Source organism: Astyanax mexicanus, chromosome 20 (assembly GCF_023375975.1).
Source record: "Astyanax mexicanus isolate ESR-SI-001 chromosome 20, AstMex3_surface, whole genome shotgun sequence".
Taxonomy (NCBI): Eukaryota; Metazoa; Chordata; class Actinopteri; order Characiformes; family Acestrorhamphidae; genus Astyanax; species Astyanax mexicanus.
In genome coordinates, this window is record NC_064427.1 from 6,327,481 (window position 1) to 6,351,111 (window position 23,631).

At 34.8% G+C, this 23,631-nt stretch overlaps 1 protein-coding gene across 3 annotated transcripts in view; it reads right to left on the reverse strand.

Moving 5' to 3' along the window:
• Positions 1-13,349, reverse strand: part of gdpd5a (glycerophosphodiester phosphodiesterase domain containing 5a) — a 51,128-nt gene extending 37,779 nt beyond the window's left edge. The window contains exon 1 of one of the 3 annotated variants that reach the window (XM_007244743.4): positions 12,906-13,349. The gene's annotated coding sequence lies outside the window, so the exon portion shown is untranslated. Of the gene's footprint in view, positions 1-55; positions 78-12,905 lie in introns of those variants that run through there. The other 2 variants (XM_007244744.4, XM_022681000.2) reach the window with 2 other exon arrangements.
• Positions 13,350-23,631: the final 10,282 nt, after the last annotated feature.

Genomic DNA, 23,631 nt, shown 5'->3' on the forward strand with positions numbered 1-23,631 from the left:
TCCCAATTCCACAGCTTATTAAACATGAAGCAATGAGATCCACCAATTCTCCTACCTGCTCCGGGATAGATACACTCAATCCTGATGTTCTGATGTTCACAGAGACAGTGGAACAGTGTGTGATTGTGTGTGTGTGTGTACATCCAGCAGCTGTGTGTGCTCTCAGCTGTGTATTGCTCCCTGATCCAGCTAGTTTCCATGACACTGCGTTCTCTATGAGCTTTTTCAAATTCACAAAAGCAGGAGCACTGAAGGGGGGTTGTGTGTGCGGGGGGTTTTGGGGGGGCAGGCCGGTTTACAGAGAGTCACCTGCTCGGCTTTTGCTGACAGGTTAGCAGAACTCAGCTGGATTTCAACAGTTCCATTTCTGCGACTTCATCAGTAAAAGGCCGGGCCGTGGCCTGACCCAGTTCTGTGATGTTGAATGAACAGTATGAACAGTATGAACAGTATGTACAGGCATTCTTGGTATGACTGCATTTTTCTTTCGCATTATGATATATTAAAACATAATAAACCATAACTAAACTAAAATTCACAATCAGAGCATTCCCTCCAAAATATTCCACACATTCTGTGTTTAACCCCTTAACATGCCTGGTATAGGTGATACAAAACCCCTATTTTCTGCAGTAAAATAAGTTATTTACACTCTAAAAATTTGAGGGCTTTGAAATCTTCTACAGGACACTTGGAGAAGCTGCCTGTTCACTTTCTCTCTACTACCCGTTATAATTCCAGATCAGTAACAGGAATCAACCCAAATTCTGGATGTTTGGAAATAGACGTAAAAACTAGACAAACATAACAAAACTAAAAGTTGAAGTTCAGGAAAGAGACCATTTTTTTATTTCATTCATTATATTTTGACATTAGCAGATTTACTTATATATTATTTATATATATTTTTTTTTTTTTTCTATTACAATTACAATTATGCTTTTCAGTAATGTTCCTCACCAAACATGAAATCTTTTTATGTAATGCTTGAATAGAAATCCTCAAGAATTTGTGGTGTAATGTCAGACAGACAATTGACAAAAACCCTGGCCTGTTAAGGGGGTAAAGAAATTATTTGCAATGACAATGTGATTGGTGGACTCATATTAAAAGCTGAAATAAGTATTTGAATATGTATTTTGTATGTTTTAAATATATGTACCTGATTTTAACTTTAATGCTTTAATGTATGACATAATTTATAATTGTTCATTTTAACAATGATTTTTTCTATTTTTAATTGGTGAGGTGGTAAAATCTGCTTCAGAAATAATTTTCAGATTAAAAACAAATTTTGATCCACACCTTTTCTGATAAAAGAAGAATCAGATCCATACAGGCAATTCAAATCAATACATTTAAATCTATTTTATTATTATTATTATTTAATGTAAGGATCTGGATGGATCTTATTTATGGATGTAGGGTTACTCAACTGCACATTTTACCACTTCATAAGACAAAATTGCCATAAAAATGTCTTTAAAAAATTACAGGTTTTACAAAAAGTATTTTGTTTAAATATCATAAAATAGATAATCAAAAACTTCTGTCAGCTTATAAGCCTTATAATGGTAAAATATACAATATTATTACTTGTCTTGCCTTTTTTTTTTACTCCAACGCAAAACAAAAAAAAATACCAAAATCATCACAGCTGATCAACTACCAGTATATTTGATATTATAAGAGAAATGCGGAGTTTTGCTTTTCCCAACAATCTGTTTAAATATGTTCATATATATAAGAAACCTGTTCTAGTTTTCACACATGCACCGCTTAGTCTTATTAAATCTGAATTTCTTGCATGCAATTTATCTGAGCTGATTTAAATTGAACTTCTTTGATTAGGGTCGTGGTCTGGTCCCAAACTCTGGAGTGGTCTATTTATGGTAAGAATATGATCTGACCTCGATCTAAACCATCTCTTGGCATCGGCAACACTTTAACGGCTAATCATGAACAACGCTGCACAGAAATGCGAACTAGTCCAGAACACAGGACCCTCTTCCCGTATTTCCTTTGTTGCTCCCGCCTCAGACAGATCTGACCAATCAGTGGAGGAAAAGTTCACATTATTTTTGTGCGCTTGGATTTTTCCTTGTGTGAAACCAAACCAAACAATGAGAAAATTCTCTAAGCTAGCAGAGAGCAAATCAACTACAGGTGTGAAAAAGCCTGTGAAAGTTAAAGTTAACCTGTTTCTCCTGGTAACACTGTGAGCTTCTCGTGTGGAAGTTCTGCATTTCTAATCAACTTGAACCTATAGATCAACATCAACCATTCACAAAGACACCTGACCTTCATGGCTCCGTCAGCTTGGGCGGCTCAGTAAGTCTATTCATTGTTTCATCCTGGCAGGAACCTGTGAGCACTTGGGATGGATTTCTGTGAGCACAAGGAGCTACAGCCCTGCAACTGAGCTGCTGGAATAAGGCCAGAACAGCACTCAGGGCTCTGAGGGAGAAATGGCCTAAACAGGCCTCCTGCTGGAGAAGGGATTTAACCAGGGGTCACTCTAACGACCTCTTCTGTTCTACTTATCTAAAGCACAATACAGAGAGAGAGAGAGAGAGAGAGAGAAAGAGAGTGTAGGTATCTAAACAATAAGAAAAAATCATCACACAGCAGCTAAAAATAATCAATGATGTCAACTCTACATCTAACTATATACCTAAATAAAATAACAACAGCTAAAACACTTTGCACATTGTTTGGTTTCCTCATTGCCAAATGTCTTTCAAGTGTTGGGAAAAGAAATGGCAAATACCGTACTGTCCCAACTTTTTTCGGAATGTGTTACTGGCCTGAATTGAGGAAGGGATTTATATAAATGACATGAATAAATGAAATGAAGTTGAGCAGGCAAACCTTAAATATTTCAGGGTTCCCAATTTCTGCAATTAGGTTGGGGTTTCACATCAATTGAATTTAAAGTATAAGTCCGTATTACTTTGTTTTGTAAACTGAAAGCAGAAGCATTTCTGAGTGGAGAAGGAATAAAATATTGTGTTTAATGATACCAGTGTTATGGAACCACCATCCCTGCTTAAGCCTAATTATTCATTCTAAAAACTGGGGTGTCCGGTTGCTTTTTGCAGGAGTTCTTCTGGCCATGTCATGCGTCTTTACACACTTACATCACACCAGCCTCAGTTTTACTGAACGCGAGCGGCTGGTGGAGCAATGGAGACTTCAGAAGGGAAAACTTAGAGCTCAGTAGCTCATTTACTCATAGTAAAAACAAAGAAACAAAAGAGTGAAGTTTTTGACTGAGGACGCTCTCTCTTTCTGACTGAACATAACCTGGAATCGAATTAATCCGCTCCGAAAGGAGAGTGCATCACACCCGCCTAGTTTAAATTATTCTTCCACATGCTAACATTCCTCTGTGCAATTAGCCATTCTCACCAGAAAGGGCTCTAAACCCACCAAATCCCAAAACTTACGAACATCAGCTTTAATTCAACCCAATTTTATTTATACACACAACTATATAGACACTACATAAACAGGTGATTACTGGAAGGATAGCCTATGATTCCTGAAGGACCACCACACTTCTCTCTTTATTGCTCAAGCAGATCCACCTTCTAGAAGAAGACTGAAAGAAGATCTGGATTAAAAAAATATATAATGATGAAAATGGCTCCCCTGTGCCGGTGTAACATAACACTGGTTATTATGATGACGTCCAGGAAGGGAAGGTTCGAAAGATGTCAAGGTCATTTTCCAGAAATTATCAAACCAGGCAGAAATAATTAAAAAAAAAACTGGGGGACTGTGTTTGTAAAGTGTCTGATAGCACTTTTCCAATAAAATAAAAGAACTCCGTTTTGGCTTATATTTCAGCGAACCAGCCCACGTTTCCACCAGTTTAAGTGGAATCTTCAAAACATACATCCTACATCATCAACAGAGGGCGCTGCACAGCGGCGGCGAACAGAAGCGGTCACGGTTAGCGCAGAAAAACCTAGCTGACCATGATCTGCCGGCTACATTATTGGAAAATCAGCAGGGACCGCTTCACAAAACACTCACTGTTTAAGAGCCAGTTGAGGAGTTTAACCCACAAGTTTAGCATCTTGTCTGCATACGTGATTTTCAGTGTGTTAGCTGTACTATAATATATATAAATATAAATAAATATAAATAACATTTCATTAAGAAAAGGTGTTTCAACAAAATTATATTTGCTGCTTTTAAATGATGGTCAGCTAATACAATGTAGCTTAGCTTTCCAAATGTGCAGTTACTCAAACAGTAAATGCTTTTCTTACAACATATTGTATCTTATTTGGGACACAGAATATTGCCTTTTCACAGCATACATACATGATCACACAGATCATAATGCAGGTTCCTTCCAATACACAGCCCTGTATGACACACTATGTGTGTTAGGAAACTTAACAGCAACAGAATATATTTTTGCTGATACACTCCATCTGTGGTCATCCATATTCATTTGATATTTTACCAAACTTTACATTTAATAAAAGGCATTTAATTGATCTACTCATCAAATCATCAAAGTTTACACAATGTTTACCACTGACAATCTGCTATAATTAGTTATAGATAACTAATGCAGACTAATGCATTTCTTTATACAGCATAAATCTGTCCTAGCTTGGGCAGTACAGTGAAAAACCAACTGAACAAAAAAATCCATAGCCATTTTCAATCAAAGAGCCAAAGCAGGACCAACACAACTGTCTTATAGTTAAACCCTAAGCCGACTGAGAGCTTGTACTGATCATTATGCAGAAATCTCTGCAGTGACTGGAGCATGTTAATAAATTATAATTTAGCACCTCAGCGCTGTCTGTTAATACATCAGTCCGACAGAGCTCTCATTAATACCAATTCCAGCACAGAGACGCTGCTAAAAATGAGGGCTTAAAAATGAAAGCACTTTCTATTCGTGTGCTCCTGCATACTGCATGCAGCTGACAATGAATGACGTGACTAATAATGCATAAAATATAGAATAAGAAAGTACTTCGATACTTTTAATAGCAATATACATTAAAAAATTTATGCATGCACTCATCTTCCCTTTGTGTGATGCCAATTTCTGTATGGTAAAAGGGGTGTTAGAAACATATATTGATATATCAAAGAGAAATTATGTGATATTATGTTTTGCAATATTGTATAGTTTCTCAAAAAACACAGTTTATGTCTTCTTTACAGTATTGTAATATATCACAACATATATATGATCATACATATCATATTGCAGGTTCCTTCCAATACACATTCCTTCCAATGTCACGATAACCATTTTTATTTATATAGAAATAATTGCAATTATTTAAAAATAGAATAATAAAGCAATTACACTCTTTAAAAATCAATGAACTTAATTATTTTTTAAATATTCAGACATTGAAATTGGAATCGAGTTTCATTTTAAAACATCCAAAATGAAGTACAAAGAAATGTATTTTAAACAAAGTCAAAATATTCACTCTTTTACACAAATTAGGTATATTTGTGTAGGTCACTATATGCAATGTTAGTTCAGCACTGGGTTGTGGAACAGTGGTTGCATGAAATTGCTTATGGATTTCAACTATTTTGCATGATGCTAACTGGAGGGGTGTTCACTTCAATCACTTGTTAGCATCCTAGATCCAGTGAAACGCTAAAAATTATTTTGCAGACACCAAAACATGTCATGGCTGATTTACTGTACTAGTGCATCTTAAAAAATGAGAATATCATTGAAACGTTTTTTTCAGTAATTCTGTTCAGTTCCCGGAAAACCTTACACTTCACTTCATGCTTCCCTCTGCTGAAAACTTTTATGGAGTTGCGGATTTCATTTTCCAGCAGGACTTGGCACACTGCCCACACTGACGAAAGTATCAATTGATCTTATATAATAATGTAATTTTTTTTGAGACACTGATATTTGGGTTTTCATTGGCTGTAAGCCATAATCATCCACAATAATAGAAATAAATGCTTAAAATAGATCACTCTGTGTGTAATTCAGCTGTATAATATATGAGTTTCACATTTTGATATAAACTAGTGATATAAAGTTACCCTAGTATTAAGGGTTTAATGTTATCAACCATAACATGACACTGACACTATAATAATAGCACCATTATGAATTATGACCATTAAACAAATAAACCACTTTAGAACAATATTCAGACACTAGAACTGGATGATTTTGTGAATCTTAATAATCAGCAAACAAATTAATTTGTGCAAAATAAGCCATATTCTGTGTAAGAAGTCTGTCAGAGGTCTCGTGGATCGCATACCTCGACAGGTCAGAGTTGTTCTGGAAGCACAAAAGGAAAATAATGCACGATATTAACAATATTACAATAGGCAGGTAGATTTAACGTTATGGCTGATCAGTGCATTCCTTTCTTCTCAGCATGATAAGAGAGCAAGGGGCAGAGGCAGGAAAGGGCCTGATGTAATCACAGACAGGAACTGATCAGGTTTCCTCATTGTGGTTACAGAGGACAAAACAGCGAGTGACAGAACAAACAACCTTGTGCTGAAGTATTTGAGAAAGTTCTGGGAAACCGCTTTAAGTAAACCTGACCGAGCCAACATCCAAATCCTTCAGAATGAAACCTCGGTGTCAGACATCCCTCGGCCCGCTCTGTGAAGGCCTCTTCCCAAGACAGAGAATGCATGGTAAACATCATCTATCAGTCTACCTGATCTTTTGTTTTGACACTCAGCAAGCCCACCTGCTCTAAAAGAAAGAAAGAACAAGGAGAAGAAGAAGACCACCCATATTGGACTAGTTACGCACCATGTGAGACGAATGTTCCTAAAACTAGCAATGAGATTATTTTTTTGCTTCAGATTCAGTATTTAGTATATTAAAAGTACTGGAGATTAGGGGTGGGACAAATGATCAGTATCTCGATATATCGTATTTTCTTTTCATTTGCGATAAATTATCGAACGTGGCATCAAATATTAATTATTTTTTTTACATGTAGATGTTTTAAACTCCCTAAAACTCAGCCCTAATTTTACTTTTTTAAAGTTACTTCTCTATTACTCCAATAAATCTAAAATTCCTGGTATTTGCTGACTTAGGAGTATTTTATCCTCTTCAGTAACACAGATTTAGTATTGTAGAGAATTGTCTTGCAATATACTGAGTATCACAGAATCACAGTATCATGATATCCTTGGCAACATATTGTGATACTATTGTATCGTGAGATACCCTGTTATTCCCTGTTATGCCTACTTGAGATGGCTTGATATCGGAATTGACCAACACCACACTAATGTGTGTGTGTGTGTGTGTGTTACCATTTAAATTATTATTAAAGGGGCAATAAACCCCCTTATTTTTGCTTACTCCACCCTCAGCTCAAATTTTAAAAAGTCAAAAAAAAAAAAATGGGAGGGGCAGCTGGGATGAGGCACTGGCTGATGTATGGGTTTAGAAGTGGGGTAGGTGGGAGAGCTGATTGGCTGAGTTGCAATGTATTGTTGATTGACCGATCTGCATATTGTGATGTGTAATAATAATAAAAGCGTTTTTGTTTTTTTTAATGGAAAAATATGATTAATGGTTTAGTGTCTCTTTAACCATTTACTCAGTAATACACAAATCATTAAAGCACTGTATGTAATTTAACATTAATTTAATAATAATTACATAAATTAGCCTTAACAATAACACCTGTTTAATGTTTAATCAACTGCAGTGATCATATAGAAGCTCTTTGTAGTTCTATAATAATGACTGTAAACTATAATAATAAGACTATAGTCCTGTATCTGTTGCTCTGCATACTTTATTATTCTCCTTCATTTACTCTGTTCTTCAATGGTCAGGACCGCACAGGAGAGAAAAATATAGAGCTGCGATTATTATTATTTGGGTGTTGGGTCTTTAATCCTCAGCACTGCAGTGATTAACACTGATTAGCATGGTGCGAATGGATCAGACACAGCAGAGCTGCTGGAGTTTTTAAACACCAAAGTTTTACAATGGACTGAAAATAGTTCACCAACTAGAAATACTCAGCCAACAGAATCCTGTGAGCAGCGTCAACAAGAATATCAAGAGTACAATGGGCAGTGCTCAACTCTAATCAATAAACAAACACTTTACTCCATGACCCATTTACACAGGCGGCGATCTTGTCTCCATGCTTTGGTCCAGAGCAGATAAAAGAGCCCGAAAGCCTTCCATGTGAATGTCCAGTCTCTTGCGCAACGCTTCCATGTCTGCTCTCATGTTGTTCTTGTCTTTCCCCCCAGGGGACACTTCCTGAGGCGGCGGTCGTGGCACTTCCCACCGCATTCGGCTCAAGTTATCTGAAGACTGACAGAAATGGTCTCCTACAATACCATGCCATATTTAACTCATTGCATCCATACTCCTGAATGTGATGGCATCTGTAGGCACCATATACTTGTCCAACTAAATCAGGGCCAGGTGTTACTTCTACAAAAAAGTGTTAAAGTTGACCTACTTAGTATTAGTAAACAGTAAAAAAGTGTTAGTCCTCCACATTAATCCTCTGATCTAAACCTGATCAACTGAGATAGTGATTTGGGAGGAGCTGGAGCTTCACACCACGAAAGGGAAAGCAACAGCTATTGTTCAGCACCTCCATGAACTCAAGATGCTGAAAAAAACAATTCCAGGTGACTCTATCTTATGCATAAGCATATCAAGAATATCATCAGTGTTTAAAGAGCACTGGCCCAACTGCACCCTTCACTACAGAGAGTGTAGAAAATCCTATTTATTTAAATGAGGTGCAACAAAAATGTAATAAAAAAACATTACTCATGAACGAGTATTTAATTGAAGGTTTATGAGAATCTATAAGAAAATGTCTGCATGTAGGCCTGTCATGATAAGAATTTTTTGTGGAATATATATCGTCTCAGAAATTATTGCGATATTATGATTATTTTTGTCATTATAGAGACTATTAAATGCCACTGATATATAATGCTAACATAATAGCATAAAAAAGCCATTATACACTTTTTAAGACAACAAAATTTTAATTAATCATTTAGTATAATTAGTTTGGGGATTATATGCTTATTTCTTCACCTACTTTAGTCCGCACTGTGTGTATGAAGTCACAGTTATTGAAGCATGACTGGCTAAAATACTGTTCATTGTTATATATGTGAATAAACACAACAGACAATATCACAATTATCAAATATTATTGAGATCATGTTCATTTATTGTTTGATAAATCGATATTGCAATTATTGTGACAGGCCTGTCTGCATGACAAAAAATTTAGATAACACAGAATTAGATCTTGTGGGCCTACATAAACAAATACAGCTCTGAAAAAAATTAAGAGACCACTTAAATATTATGAGTTGCTTTGATTTTACCAAATTGAAAACCTCTGGAATATAATCAAGAGGAAGACGGATGATCACAAGCCATCAAACCAAACTGAACTGCTTGAATTTTCGCACCAGGAGTGGCATAAAGTTATCCAAAAGCAGCGTGTAAGACTGGTGGAGGAGACCATGTCAAGATAAAAAAACTGTGATTAAAAACCAGTGTTATTCCACCAAATATTAAAACTTTATAAATATGAACTTGTTTTCTTTGCATTTTTTGATGTCTGAAAGCTCTGCATCTTTTTTTGTTATTTCAGCCATTACTAAATGTTCATTTTACTCAAACATATACCTATAAATACCAAAATCAGAAAAACTAATTCAGAAACTGAAGTGGTCTCCTAATGTTTTCCAGAGCATAAAAGAGTCTGCTGTTCTTTAATGTGGAATTCAGTCGGATTCACTTTGCAAGCTCAGAAGCACATCACATGTCTTCCAGCATATCCACAGTTGCAGACCTCTGCAGACCTCTGGAATTTCACAGTACTGAAACTGCACAGTTTAGGTGGTAAATAATCTTATTATGGTGCTCCTAGCCTATTATTTTACATTATTTGATTACGGCTTTAGATACTGTTGACCGTGCTGTTCTTTCACAGTGCACGCAGGCCATAAGGATTTCAGAGATTAGTGGAATTCCTATTTGACTGGGCGTAAGGAATGTGTAACCTTGGGTGGACATTTCTCAGCTTCAGGGTTATTACTTCAGGTGTGCCTCAAGGGTCAGTATTAGGTCCTACTCTGTTCCTTACTTATATGTTTTCATTTAAAGAGAATTAAAGAGAATATGAGATTTTTTTATTCTTGTAGATGGCCAGATGTGAAAGTTTAAAAATGAATAAATATGCACCCAATAATATCAATGTAGTGTAAGGGATTATTGGAGTCATTAGTGTCTTATGCTAAGTTTTAAACAAGTGAACACTCTGTTCTTGTAGATGAGAAGTCTTTCAAGTTTTGCTGGGTGTTCCTGGTACACAGTGGTCAGTACCCAAGTGTTCCTAGAAAGAACAACCAACAATAGGCACCCAAGGCTCATTGATGATCATCTCAAAAAAAAAAAAAAAAACTGCCAAAAACAGCTGGACACCTTCAGAGGACTTGCGGAGTCAATGCCTTGGATAATCACAGCTTTACTTGGTTGCACAAGGGGATCTATGATGTATTGTGATGTGCTTGTGACACAATATTCTGAAAATTGGTAAAGAATGTTAAAGTAGAGAGCACTGCATTTTTGGGAAGGCAACTGCACATTAAAACAAACAGCAAAAAATACATAATACATCATATTTTTTTTTCTCTGATAAGATTTCCTGTCCAACAGTTTTGTAAGCATAAGATTATTTTGCTTATTTCATTCATAATCATCCATGCTGCAACAGCAAACTTGTACTCTGGATTATAAGCAGAATATAAGATCATATTCTGGATAATATGAGTTTATACATCATAATTTACACATATTTTGTCTAGCTATTGCCAATGGATTTTTGCAGTGAAAGCAGCAGAATTATTACTGATACTGCAATATAGATTGTAATATTAAAAACACAGAAAACCTGACCAGACTTCTCTCAATGATGCAGCATATCATGGCATTAATAACGTCCTCTGTGTGTCAAAGATAGTATGGAGTAGGGGTAGGCAATATTATATCGTATACAATATATCGTGACACAGAAATATGATGATATTAAAAAACCATATCGTGATAATAGGGCTGTTCTGTCTTAAAAGTAGTCTATTATTTACTGTGAAGCTTTAGGTGTATTTATTGTATAATTGTTTTAGTTTGCAGTTTATATGCATGCACTAAATATTCTGCAATATTATTTGCTGCATTAAATTATTTTATGCTATATTATTTATTATTATGCTATACTATTATACTGTATTCCTGAAATTAATGAATTATTTTTGTTTTCCTATATCGCCAAGTATATCGTTATCGCAAAAATACCCTGAAATATTGTGATATTATTTTAGAGCCATATCGCCCACCCTTAGTATGGAGTAAAATAAATATTACGCAAAAATATATACCTCAGTTAAAGCATGACAGGTAGTTATTAATTGAATAAAATTTAATATAATCTAATATAGCATTACATGTCAATTTCAGATTTCTTTTGTTCCATTCAGGTTTTAGTATTGATGTCAATTCCATGATTCTATGTGTTCCCCACATTGATACAATCATAGAGCCCTTACAAAGCATGTCCAGCACGTGAAGATTGACAGTGCTGAAACGCTATATTGTGTAGCCCTAATACTGTCATTGTCAAAAAATTATTATCTTCAATTACACCAAGCTTTGTGAGTGACGGCAACAATGTTTGACCAGGTGTCTGCAAAATTTTGATTGACACCACAAATGAAACAGCAAGGTAAAGTCAATTTCTTCACACACAAATTTGAGTATAAGTAAAAGTATGATTTGACTACTACAGATCTATTCTCCATAGAACTCAAAACTGAGGCTGACGTTATAACTAAACATCATCTGTCCTCTATGCTTAGAATTATGCTAAATTTATGCCTTAGCAAACCTGGTGACGCCCACCTCCCTCCTCCTAATTACCACTGTCAGAGAATATAAGCCTATTCTTTGAAAACACAATATTATATCTTATTCATTTTTAATAGCAGCTACAGAGACTGGCTGAGTGTGTATGTACCTCAATTAGAGGTGTCAGTTCAGGAAATATTTCAGAATGTCAAAACAGACACGACAGAACAATCCCAACAAACTGAGAGAGTGCTAGAAACATCTTACCATTTTGAGCCAGATATTGAGCCCAAAATATTTAGTTTAGTTTAAATTAAAATATATTTTTGTAATAACTGAATTCATAATGAGTTGACTAAACAAACTTCAAGGACAATCTACAGCAAAACCTTTAGATATAAGGTATAAAGTTGATTTTTTTTTTTTTATCAAATTCACTGTTAATAAAAAACAGTTTGTTTTAACTCAAATTTGTTTGTAAATAACTTGAATAATAAGTGAAGTGACTTCAGGTAGAGTCAGGGGACTTACTTAAACAAACTTGAGGGACAAACCTGTAAGCACAGACCTTTAGCAGATACAATATATTTAACTCTCTATGGCATTTTCTGTAATTATTTATTTACATTTTATTTAAGAAGAAGAAAATTTACTTTTCACCCCAACTTTTGGGGTTTCTGACCTCAAATAATAAATAAATAATCCAGGGGAAGACTTTTTTCACCAATAACATTGTTTGTTGCCTGAGGGCAGCTCCATGATATAGAAGGTTAATAATTGGCATATTTTTTTAAGAGAATCGAAACAACTTTTTTTAGTTTTTTTAAATAAGAAAAGTTAGGACAGGCTGGGAAGTGTAAAAAAACTATACACAAATTAAGATATGACAGAACTGGAGTTATAGTAACTGTTATAACAACAACAACCAACCTGAGGAGCAAAACACACACAGGGAGAGAGAGTTAATCCAAGCCAGGCTGTGCTGGAAGAAAGCACTCACCTCTACAACTGCTTAATCCTCCTCCTCCTCCTCCTGCTGCTGCTCGGTGAAGGTTAAAGGCAGGAGTTTGGAGCTGTTACTCCTCCAGCTCCAGCATTCTTCCCCTCAGCCCGGCTCTCAGCGTTGCTCCGGGGACAGAAGTGAAGCAGCGGCTGCCGGCTGGAGCTGTTTGTTTCTGGGGCTGGATGTGACCTGCTGGGTAAAAACAGCCCCAGACTGACCGGCAGCGGAGAAAAGTCCTCCTCGGGGTGTCCGGCTCGGTTACCCGGGTTGTGTGGGTGAAGACTCCGGGTCTGAAGGCGGTGAGACCGCGCTGAGTTCTGGGCTTAGTGTTTTTAACTCGTATCTCAGTGTTTTAAACAGCAGAGCTGAAGCGCTGAGATCCAGAGCCACTCACAGCGGTACAGTAATCCAGACATGTGGGCGGGGCGTGGGATCGTAGTAGGCGTGGTCGTATCGTCTGGAGGCGCGGCTACTCCTCTTTCCCTCCTTTTCATAAGTCACACGTCATCGCCGCTCAGCCAATTAACACCGAGAATGTGCTAGAATGAGCTTTACATATATTTTAGCAAAAAAATAAAAATATATATTATATACATCTCCGGAAAAAAATAATTAAGAGACCACTTTAGTTTCTGTATCAGTTTCTCTCATTTTGCTATATATAGGTATATGTATCAAATAATGCAAAAAAATAATAATAATAAATAATAAAAGCTCTAATTCATAAAGTTTTAAGAGTTCAGAAATCAATGTTTGGTGGAATAACCCTGTTTTTAATCACAGTTTTTTACTCATAATTTGTTTCAAGAACTCTTTTTTTAAATAACTTCACATATAAGGCTACCTAGTAAAAAAAAAACTTTATAGCATTTAATCACTGAATTTAACGTTCACCCAATTTCCAAGAGAAGGAAAAAAACATACTTTTTTTTAAATATCCAAATGAAAAGTGATAAAAAACAGAATGTTATCTTTATTTTATTAGTAGTTTTTAACAACTTTCGGACAGTATGAAAATAAAAAAATAGTTGCATTTTTCCTTTATTTGCAGTTTTTTTCCATATTGTTCCAACTTGTTCTTCAAAATAGTCTTTAAAATGAATCTTTAAAATAAATCTTAATAAATATATTTCCATCTCTCCATCCTGAGTTTATGCCCCACTCTTTCTCTCTCTAGTCTCTAGTAATTTATTACTCACCTGACTGTGCCAGTCCCTCAGTTCTATTCCAGGGTGAGAGCTGGAGATTAACCTCTGACCTGAAGCACCTTTACGTCACATCCTCCTAATCTCCAACCAGGCAGCGCCAACCTATCCAAATGTAAAGTAACAGAGATTGAAATCGTGTTTGTGTGATTAGGCTACAAAATGTATAATAAATAATCATTTATCTACAGTGTAATCACAGTAACCATCACTGCGATGCTGATACTGGAACAAAGACTAAGATCAAGGCTTCAGTAAGTGCTATTAGACTTATCACCAACCTGAGCTTTTCCACATGAGTTTATATGGCTGTTCTGCAGAATTAATGCATCCAGCATTCATGTAAATCAACAAATTAAAGTTATTCTGGCCAAATTAAGGAAGGCAAGATGTTCTATCATACTGGAGCACTTTGTAGTTCTATAATTACAGACTTCTTTTTATCAGAATACTTTTTTATCCTTTTTTTTCACTTTGTTCTTCAATGGTCAGGACCCCACAGGATAGACCACCAGCAGCTATTGTTTGTGTGGTGCGTAATGGGCCATTTCACTGAATGGATGCCATTACATGTAAAATGTGCACACAAAATAACTTTACAATACATTTTATTACTAGGCCATTGATCTATCTTTCAAGTTTTTATTTCTATGCTAAAAACTCAGTCCTGTTACTTTCAGTCCTGTTACTCAAAACATAAAAAGTAACAAGACTGATCGCCAGTAACAGGAATGAGTTCCAGCTACAGGAATGAGTATAGTCCCCTGGTTTATTAATTTATTAATGTGAATATTAGTTAATGTAAACCACTTTTTTCCAATTCTGTTTAGTTCATCATTTATCAATTTGCTTAATAAATTGCATAATAATAAATCTGATAAATTTCAGGTTTGGGTATTTGAGATGAGATAAAAATAGTTTTGCAAATTTTAGAAAAAGACAATGTGCATGCATATATAGTGCTTTTAAAAATATATATATTAATTATTTGAACATGCCGTCAACCATTTTTTTTAAATAAACACTTTCTTGAGAGAAAATGAAAGGAATTAGTGGACTTGCTTTTAAACATGCTTTTTAATTTTAATTGTCACACAAGTTTTGATAACAGGAATGAGAAAAATGTAAACATCTTCGGATTAGAAACCCTGTAAAAAATGAAGTAAAGCTACCTGATATTGACCAGTACATGTTTTGAATAGTTAAATATTTGTGTTATTTGATTCAGAGTTTAAAAAAATCTAAGTATTTTTTCTAAGTATAATTTGGAAGAGTTACAACAATCAAATGGCACCCATTCAGGGGAATGGCCCTCATTCTACTAGAAATATAAAGGATGTTGAACCTCGGTTGAGCTGGTGGGGCGGTGGAAAATTTCCCTTATTCTTAATTCCAAAACTTGACAGTTATGGTACAGGATGCTGCTCACAGGACAGTGTTGGCTGAGTGTTTCTGGTTGGTGGACTATTCTCAGTCCAGCGTTGAAAATGAGGTGTTTAAAAACTCCAGCAGCACTGCTGTATCTGATCCACTTGTACCAGCACTATAAATGTCTATTGTCACCACTGCTTTCAACATCTCTTGAATAGATTATAACAGTTTAAATCTTAGATAGAGAGTAAAAAAAGATAAAATATTTTAGGGTAATCATCCATGCCTAGCACTTGGAAACACAGTATAAAAATTTGTCCATATTGTGCTGCTTTAGGTTGTGCACAAATGCTCGTGGGTGGGTGTATATTTTTCCAGGCATGTGTAATCTTCACATCCAAAACTGTATCAAGGGAGTGGATTCAAAGCAGCAGCAACATTTAAAATCTTTATTTACACTAACACACACACACACACATACACACACAGAAACAACCCCCCAATTAAACGCAGACGGGAAGCACACCAAAGCAACTCATTTATTTTGCTGACCCACCTATAAACGCCATTTGGCTGCTTTGCTTCCACTGGCACATGGAGCCAGACTGTTTCAGTATAAGAGTGGAAGTTAATGACTGTGTCCAGATTTGAGGGTGTATAGTCTAAACATCACCAGCCTTAAGTTCTGGGAGCTTAAAACACAGTATATTTGGAATGATGTGTTACAAAAATAACACTGAAACAACTCACAAAACACACCTACATGGATAACACATGGATATCAACTGATGAGATGAATCTCATGAGTGTTTGAGAAGAAGCAGCATCTCTTTATACTCTATACTCTGGACTCACTGAACTGTTAGAGCTGCTTTGCTCTTAACTAGCAGCATCTAGTGGCGGAACCCAAGAATAGTACTAATCCCACAACTCACAGTATATGACACTGCTACACAATGTCAAGCTTCTAAAATCACAAGATTTATTTCAATCCAGTGTTGCATTAATTTTTCACCAAGATCTTGCAGCAGCATTGATGATGGTAGAGTCTGACCACTGTACAAAGCAGCTTTTCTCCATCCAGCACATCCCAAAGATTCTCAATGAGGTTAAGGTCTGGACTCTGTGGGGAACTCTCTCTCAATCCATGTGTGAAAATGATGATCCCATGCTCCCTGAACCCTGAACTCTTTCTCAATTCTAGCCCCATGAATCCTGGCATTGTCATCTTGGAATATGGCCGTGCCATCAGGGAAGAAAAATCCATTGATGGAATAACCTGGTCTATATTCAGTATATTCAGGTAGTCAGCTGACCTCATTCTTTCAGCACATACTGTTGTTGAACCTAGACCTGCAGACCAACTGCAGCATCAACCAACCAACACATCATTTACTTACTTAAATCCAGGTGAAAACCTTTTTTTTGGCTAGGCAGTGGAAAAACTTCACTGCTTTTATCAAACTTAATTTAACAGATTACCTACTTCTTAAAAAATGAATGGAACTTCATCCTTGGATAAGATATCGTATTAAAGGCAGCATATGTTGCTCAAATATTTCAATTGACAATTCTGCATTAAATTCTGCACAACAGAAGTGTACTGAGACACTTATTCTGACAGATCCTTATTATTGTACTATTTGGACAACCTTCTTATTTAACATTTCTATATTTTATATATTTTATACAATGTATTGTCAATGTAACTCTTTTTCACTCTTTCCTGGTCTGATCCTGATGAGTGTTTTTTTTTCATTGTGTTTTTGATGGTCTTTGCGATTGGATATGAGGATACTTGAAATATCTTTAAAAATTCTTGAAATGTTTAAGATTATCTGACCTTTATTTCTTAAATATTTTTAATTCTTTAGTTAGTCTACTACTTAGTAAACATTACTTAAATAGAGCTATTTACTGTATACCAACTCTACCCCTTCACAACTTTTCTTTATTAATTAACTCTTTATAAAAAGCTGTTAACTCAAAGCCATCCATTTATGACTACCTCATAAAGTTGACTAAGAAAATCCAGCCAAGATGTGCAAAACTGTTATCTAAGCAAGAGATGCTACTACTAAATAATTCCATATGTTTTTTCTTTATAATTTGGATGATTTTAATATGCAGAACATTTTATAATAATAAAAAACACTGAATTAAAGGTGATTTTACCTGCTTTTGTCGGCACCAGTGAGGCCAGGATGTTGGATGAAGTTTTAGATGGAGCTGGATCATTTATTTTAGTAAAGCAGCTGAATGCATTCCATGCATACAGTGAAAGGGATGTCCATAAATGTACTTACAGTGTATATTAGATATGGCCTACAGTATATTTCTTATTTTCTTCACCAGAGGTCGCTCTTGTCATTTTATTTTTATGAACATTAAAACTCTGGAGTGGAACAGAATCAGTCAAAATATGGGAGAGAAAGAAAGTCTCAGATTTCCTTCAGTAGAAGCTCAGCCTACAGTCTAATGTAAAAATCCAGCAGGGTTTCATCATGATGAAGAGCAAGAAAAGTGAAGATTTACATCATCCTATTCTTCTCTGGGAGAGGGAGGGTTTAGTAGACATTAGAGGTGGAAATTACAGAGCATCTTACAATATGATATTATAATGATATCACAATACTGTGATTTTTTGATACTCCATATATCACACAAGATAAATATGTACGATACTACACAGCATCTATGTTAATAAAGAGGATAAAATATATTTGTATAAAAGCAAATACCAGTAATTATAGATTTATTGGTGTCAGTTTCACATTCACATTCTTCATTTGATTAGCGCCAGCCACCACGTGAAGTAGTAAAGGTGCAACTTAATATAAAATATTATAAAAACAATATTGCCTCTGCGTATAAAAGGTGCTATAGACCTATATAAAAGCACTGTGTACTTATATGCTTAATGTGTATGTCATTTTTAATATGCAAGCCAATGTTTTATATTTACATGTACAGTGTTCACATATATGAATCTTTATATCATGCCACATCTTCAATATCAACATATATATTAATGTAATATATAATAATACAATAAAAATACCTTTTTCCCAAGTCATATTAGAATTTATTACAATTAGTATTAAATATACCCAACAATAGAAAAAAAAAACTACATTTATCTTAACTTTTATTTTCTTAATTATATAATATAATGAAACATTCCAGGCAAGTTTGATATCCAACTTTTGAAATGACAATTTCTTATTTTGTTTAGTATCATATAATTCAGTTTGTGTGTGTGTGTGTAGTAGTAGTAGTACACAATCTGTTTTTTTTTTTTTTTTTTTTTAGTCCTAAACCGTAGTGTCGTGTAGTTTCAGGGCTCCTAGACACTAGACAATAAAAGGAAGGAGCAAAAGCGGGATACACATACAGATCTTGTCTGTCTGGAAGGCGTGAACATGACTGGAGCAGGGCGGAGTTTAAAATCCACTGAGTGAAACAAGATATTTTGACCATTTGAAAGAAATATGGGTCATTGAAAGAACATTTAACAAAGACACACTGTGCCAAACAGTGCACAACAAAGTGAATCTCTATATTCTGCTATCTCTGCACTACCGGTCAAAAGTTTTAGAACACCCTATTGTTTAGTAGTCCAGTAGCTGCAGTGCTGTATAAACCAGACAAGCTGCTTTTTTAGGTTAGGGTTATCATCTTATCAGTGACTTCATTACTGCACTTCTTCACCTGTCGGACCTCTAATTCTTCTCTTCTCTGCTGAAACATTGATTTAGTCCAGTCATATTAAGCAGAGCTAAAGGGCTAAAGCTGTTTCCATATGGGTCATCCAGACCTTACTCTTCCTGTGCCAGGTTTATCCAGTTTTCAAAAGTCTTTTAAAACAGTCTGTTCCTGCCCTGCTTTAATATAGACAACGGCTTTGAAAATTATGATTTATTTACATATTTTATCATTGTTACAGACCAGCTGTTAATTGTGTATCCTTTCCAATATACATTTTCTGTTTGTTTTTTTTTTACAATATTTTTTACAGTATACAATTTTACCAGTTATTAATTTAACTTTGTCATTAAAAGCCCAGGTATTATTATATGAACATAACAGAAACACAAAAATAAGGATATATTGGCAAAATAAATGACACCAGACATCTCAGCCACAGGCGCCAGACACAGACAATCTTAAACAATGGAGATACTGTTCCTCACACAAATTGTTTTGTATGTACAACCTAAATAGTAAATACTTCAAATACAGATCTGAGAAAGGAAGATTATGATGCTAATGAACCTAAAAAAAGAACAAACACTTTCTGTAACTGAACAGAAATAGATTATATATATTTTAAGTTATTTCTAAGACTTTAATTCTCAGGTTTTTAGCATCAGCTCTTATAATAATAGTAAAAAAATAAATATATATATATATATATTTTTTTTTTTTTGCTTTCTTCTTATGAACAGGTGGGCCATGAGGTGGTATATGTTGAGAACTTTTGGCCTAGAGGACTTTAAAAGGTGCATTGTGCTAGAACACATCAATGGTTATCAAAGGATCAAAACTGGATTGGGCAATCCAAATCTCCTCCATAAATGCTAATGTATATTATGGTGCAATGATTAATTGGTTGATATGTTGTATCAGTCAGATGAACAGAAGAAACAGATGTTTCATGCTGTGCTGGAAATGCGAATTCCTCAGTTACTATCTCATATTTGGTCTTCGTCTACAGACAAAACAAAGAGTGCAAACAGCCAAAGCTGCAGTGCTGGTTCTGCTAAACTACTCGGGAGCTGCAAACAAATGCAGGACATGCTGCTGCAGGTCTGGCATGCACAGCTGCATGTTCGTAGGTCTAAGTTCAACTGGAGCTTCAACCTAAAGCTCTATACATTCATTCTGTTTATTTTTGAATGCTTAAGAAAATGAGAAAACATGCAGTTCAGATCACTTCTGTCCTGAATGTCCTCAGTGTTGGAGTCTCTGTAATGCTCTTCTTCATGGAAAAAAAAAAAAACAGATGTTCTTCAACTTTTCCCAGGATCTATGTTTTATTTATGGATGTTAGTGAGTGAGAGGATATACTGTGGGACGGAGGATATGAGCTAATGAATGAGCATCCGGTATCTCACATGTCTCTCAAACACTCCCCAAACCCACCCCCGCAGTCCAGCCCACATGCACATTGTTTCGCATGCCAGGAAATGTGGGAACCCGTTTAGAGGAATAAATATAAGTGGATCAGTATCAGCATAACATGCATTTTGTGTTGAAGCATTCAGTAGTTGTTTAAAACTGTCTAACAATACATTTCTCAAGATTTACTCTGAATTAATACATTACAGATATAGAGGGACGCTAACTTCTATTTTCTGTATCAAAAAGTACTTTTTTCACAGTTTTATTGGATGTGGGGTTTTGGGTTTTGCTCATGTTCACAGTGCTGCCTGGTAAAGTTGGTAACCCTTTCTATGAATGTTATGTCTATTAGATTCTATAAACAAATTTATAATGCATTATAATTCATACAGAGCTTTAAATATTTCTATTTAAATGTATCAGACAGTATAGCCAGGATTATTATGCATTTATTATGAATTGTGATCATAATGCATCATTACTTGTGTTTATAAGAATGCATATATCAATACCAAGAACCTCAACAAAGCTGCCTTAACAAAGTATGCTATAATTCCTCTTAACCTCTCATGAATTATACTTATAATAAATATTATAATAGCTTGTATTAATTTAATTTAATGAATTTAATTTAATGTATTATAATATGTCATTGTACAGTACCCTCCAAGTAAAATGACACATGTCCATCATAAGAATATATCATTAATAGTGACAAATATATAATTTATATATTTTAATGCATATGTGTAACATATTACAAGAACAGTTTATGATATATATATAAATGATAATCCCAATTCATAATGCATAATAAACGCAGCTATAATGCATCATACATTCGTATGTATATATATATATATATGTATATAATCATGTTTATAATAAAGAATGAATGCATTATAAAGTGTTACGTAGAATACATATGTTTATAGTGAGTTATAGACATGACATTCATAGAATGTTACAAATAAAAAAAAATCAAATAATTAGTTTGAGTGGCTAAATAACACGTTTTTTTTTTAAAGAAAAACATATTTTCTTTTTATCTGTTTATATATGTCCACAAATTCCCAATCCACCATGTCAACTTGGGATAACTCCACCCCTTTTAAATAAGCAACCATTAACATGAGTGATATCACATCACTTGCTTCATATTCAGCAATTAATAATGTTAAAAATATAAATGTATGAAAACCTAGGTCAATGAAGTCTTCATTAAATTGCCATTTTGCTTAAATTGTCCACCAAGTCGTGCAACTTGCCAGTGACAGTGTGGACACATGCATGAAAGCAAATACTATGTTATAAAGGTGGTAAAATATGATTTCTGTGCAGTCAAAAGTCTTATACATATGATAAATAGCCGAAAACTAAAAATATTTTTTAAAAAGGTTTGAGGGCTAAAAAACACAGTTTTACTACAGTAAATCTATGGTGAACACTGGTTGTTATCAATCCATAGAAATGAATGTGGCTGTGGATCAAAAAGAAGAGTAAATGGAGTGGGTAATAACCCAATTTCAGCCTGTACTTTACTCATAATTCCTACAACAGAGGACTATTCATAGTCGTGGGCGTAAAGCTTAAAGAGCTGGAACACAATGTGTGCTGTGTTGTTCCTTTTCGACTGTTGCTTCTATGGTTCAGTAGTAGTAGATGTTTGTTAAAATTAAAGAAATCAGTGCGTTTCAGCACAACTTTGTTTTCTGTTAATGTGAAGGAATTTTGTAGCTACAGGCATACAGTTTTAACAGCCTCTACAAAAGACCCAGAACTCAACACTTCTAAAAACGTGAAATGTTCCTTTTAACTCTTTAATATAAGCATTTTTCCCTCCAGTCCAAAAGCTAATGTGTGTAACGTGACCCAGTTTCTCCTGAGATGACACAGATCTGTCTGTTGTGAACACTAACCTTTTGTTGCTAACAAAACTAAGTACAATCCTGCAGCCACTACTTTTCTCCTCTGCAGGAAATCAAACCTCTGTGCTTCTGAAAAAACTGATGCAGTTTATAGGTAATATGAAAACACAGTTAAAAGCATTGAGAAAATGTGTAAATGTGTAAAACACCCCTTTAAAAAATCACAGCACAGGCAAACCTCTAGCAGAGCTACCAGAAAAAACAAGCAGTGGCAGTAGTAGCATTAGCAAAAAGCTAATACAGTAATGCTGTATTTTGTGTAAAAAAATATATTAACCATTTTAACCAATTTATTAGGTTTTGGATGCCTCCAAAAAGCATAAAATTGGAATGCTCTTGTTTGTATTTAACAGGAAAGTATTAGCTAGCAAAATGCTACACAGTAATCAAGAAATTGTTAAAGCATGAAGACAGTAATATAAACACTAGCATAATGCTAATGTTTAATAGCATAATCTATCGAATACAGTAGTGGAGAAATGTTTAGGCTTTCAAACAAAAGTTTTTAATGCTTAGAAACTAAAGAATTACATTTAAAAATCTGACAATACTAGTGTAAAGCTAATAAAAAAAAAACACCCAAAAACAAAGAAACCAAAACCCACGTTGAATGTAGTTTGTTCCAGTCTATGCTGTTTTGGGCTTGTCAGATGGAGGGGGCACTTAGCCTAGCTAAAATGGGAAAAAAATAAATACATAAAAAAGCTAAAATATTTATGTAAAAACATGTAAATGGACAGTTTTTAATTTTTTTATTTTTAAGTTAATTTAGAAATTGAAAACATTTAAAGTGCATACAAAATCTGAAAAAAGTACTAGCAAAAAAGTACTAGCAAAAAAGTACTAGCAAGTACTAGCATTATAGACTAGTGAAAAACACAAGTGGTAACACTGTTTGGATGCTCTGTTATGGTTTGCAGATGCTTGTGATTGTCAATATTTATTTAGACAACAGCTGTGTAAGCTAAACTCAACTTGAACCTAGCATGTTATTTTAGACCACTGATGCTAATGCTAATGCTAATTCTGGCCTTTATTTAAAGCTTAACCCGAACGCTGGGATGATACTGTAGTTAGATACTGTAGGTTATTAAT